This window comes from Theropithecus gelada, chromosome 6 (genome assembly GCF_003255815.1).
Source record: "Theropithecus gelada isolate Dixy chromosome 6, Tgel_1.0, whole genome shotgun sequence".
Lineage (NCBI taxonomy): Eukaryota > Metazoa > Chordata > Mammalia > Primates > Cercopithecidae > Theropithecus > Theropithecus gelada.
The window spans coordinates 86,825,212-86,828,090 of record NC_037673.1 but is presented as its reverse complement, the minus strand read 5'-3'; the positions used below and the strand labels follow the sequence as shown (position 1 = coordinate 86,828,090).

The following is a 2,879-nucleotide window of genomic DNA, read 5'->3' as shown; positions in this document are numbered from 1 at the left end:
CCATTCTAAAAACCCAGATTAAGTGTCAACTGCTCCATGAAGTTTTTTTGATCAGTCGGCCACTGGTGATTCATCCCTATAATCTCAGCACTTTGGGAAGTAGAAGCAGGAGGATCACCTGAACCTGGTTCAAAACCAGCCTGGGGCCGGACTCAGTGGCTCATGCCCACAATCCCAGTACTTTGGGAGGCTGAGGCCGGCGGATCACTCGAGGTCAGGAGTTCGAGACCAGACTGGCCAACATGGTGAAACCCCGCCTCTACTAAAAATACAAATATTAGTTGGGCATGGTGGCATGCACTTGTAATCGCAGCTACTCAGGCAGCTGAGTAGCTTGAACCTGGGAAGCAGAGGTTTCAGTGAGCCAAGATCATGCCATTGCACTCCAGTCTGGTGATGGAGCGAGACACTGTGTTAAAAAGCAAAACAAAACAAACAAAAACAGCCTGGGTAACATAACAAGACCCCATTTCAATACATAAATAAAAGTTTCCCGGCCCCTTCCAACCCTTATTGATCCCTGTCGCTCTGGAGTGCCCTCAGCATTCACTCTACCTCACAGCATTTGTTCTTATTTATAATTTATTTGTCTTACCTCCCCAATAAGACCATAAGCTCCTGAAAACAGGAAACAGATTCATTACTTCTTTTGTACTTCATCCCACCCCACCCTTCAATTCTCACAGTGATTAACACTTGGGTTACTGATATGGACTGAATTGTGTCCCCTGCAAATTTATATATTGAAACCCTAACCCACAATGTGATTGTATCTGGAGAAAGAATCTTTAGGAGATAATTACAGTTAAATGAGTTCATAGGGTAAGGCCCTAATCTGATAGGACTATGGCTTTGTTAAAAAGAGGAAGAGAGGCCGGGCACAGTGGCTCACGCCTGTAATCCCAGCACTTTAGGTAGGTGGATAACCTGAGGTCAGGAGTTCGAGACCAGCTTGGCCAACATAGTGAAACTCCGTCTCTACTAAAAATACAAAAATATTAGCCGAGCGTGGTGGCACACGCCTGTAATCCCTGCTACTCAGGAGGCTGGGGCAGGAGAATTGCTTGAACTCAGGAGGCAGAGGTTGCAGTGAGCTGAGATCGTGCCACTGCACTCTAGCCTGGGTAACAGAGTGAGACTCAACCTCAAAAAAAAAAAAAAAAAAAAAAAAAAGAAAGGAGGAAGAGAGAGAAGGAAATCTGACCTCTCTGTCTTGTGAGGACACAGCAAGAAAGTGGCAGTCTGCAAGGCAGGAAGAGGGCCCTCACTGGGGAACTGAGTCAGCCTTCACCGTTTTTTTGGTTTGTTTTCTTTGTTTACTTGTTTTAAGGTATATAAACTACTAACAGACAAGGCCTATAGACTGATTTCTTCTTGGACACACCCACAGTATGGCCACCGTGATCAGTCGTCTTGGTGTGCTGGCTTCGGACATGAAGGCCCCAGGAATGGCAGAGCCCTCTTTGTGCCCAGATCTTCTTTGGTCACTCCAGCTCTTCACGGAGCTTGTTGTCCAGACCATTGGCTAGGACCTGGCTATATTTTCCATCCTTTACATCCTTCTGTCTGTTCAAGAACCAGACTGGGATCTTGCACTGGTGTGGATTCTGTATCATGGTGATCACACGTTCTACCTCATCCTCAGTGAGTTCTCCCACCCTCCTGGTGAGGTCGATGTCTGCTTTCCTCAACACCACATGAGCATATCTTTGACCCACACCCTTAATGGCAGTGATGGCAAAGGCTATTTTACACCACTCATCGATGTTGGTGTTGAGTACTCGCAAAATATGCTGGAACTTTTCAGGGATCACTAGAGACATGGTGGCAGCACAGTGGCGGCGTGTAGGCCTCCTGTGGAAACTGCCTGCACCTTGATCTAGAACTTCCCAGCCTCCAGAACTGGAAGAAAATAAATTCATGTTAGTTAAGCCAACTAGTCTATGGCGTTTTGTAATGACAGCCCAAGCCGATAAAGACGAGAAAGTGGGGATGCTGTCATCACCAGTGCTGCTTTTCTTCTCCTTTTACTATTAAAATTTCATCTTTGGCCAGGCATGGTGGCTCACACCTGTCATCCCAGCACTTTGGGAGCCTGAGGCAGGTGGATCACTTGAGGTCAGGAGTTCGAGACCAGCCTGACCAACATGGTGAAACCCCGTGTCTACTAAAAATACAAAGTTAGTCAGGCATGGTGGTGCATGCCTGTAACCCCGGCTACTTGGGAGGTTGAGGCAGGAGAATCGCTTGAACCCAGGAGGCAGACATTGAGGTGAGCCAAGATTGCACCATCACACTCCAGCCTGGGCAACAAGAATAAAACTCCTTCTCAAAAAAAAAAAAAAAAAAAAAAAAAATCATCCTTGTGAAGGAAAGAGAAGGGCCTAAAAGTGTTTTTTAATTTTTTTCTGTATGTGAAATAGCAACTGAGAGGATTATCAAAAGAAATGAAGGTTCTTCCTGACTGCATAGGTTCTAACATAGGTGTCTCTGTCCAACTTTGTACCCCTCCTTAACGGTAATAGTGTTCCCTACTCCACAGCTTTTAACTTTGAGATATATGTGAGCTAATAAACAGTGAGCCTTGGTGAGCTTATTCTTATCACCTTGGCCACCATGAATAGTTGGAGGATAGGTAAATGACCCAGTACTCACCAGAGGGATACAAGAATAATTTGGGGAGGATTTCTGGGAAATTTTCTTGCTCTTGCCAAAGAGTTGTCAGGACACGTGTTCTCTCTTCCTCTGGAAATCGTTGTATGTGGAGTTACCTCAGCTGTTATTTAATGTGAAAAAAGCCAGGATATAAATGAAGCAGACACAGACAGGAGCAGAGTTGAGAGACTCAAAATAGAAGTCAAGCTGGAGCCCTGATCTGA

General features: G+C 45.5%; 1 pseudogene; it reads right to left on the bottom strand.

Moving 5' to 3' along the window:
* Positions 1–1,325: 1,325 nt before the first annotated feature.
* LOC112627030 lies at positions 1,326–1,823 on the bottom strand (annotated as a pseudogene).
* Positions 1,824–2,879: the final 1,056 nt, after the last annotated feature.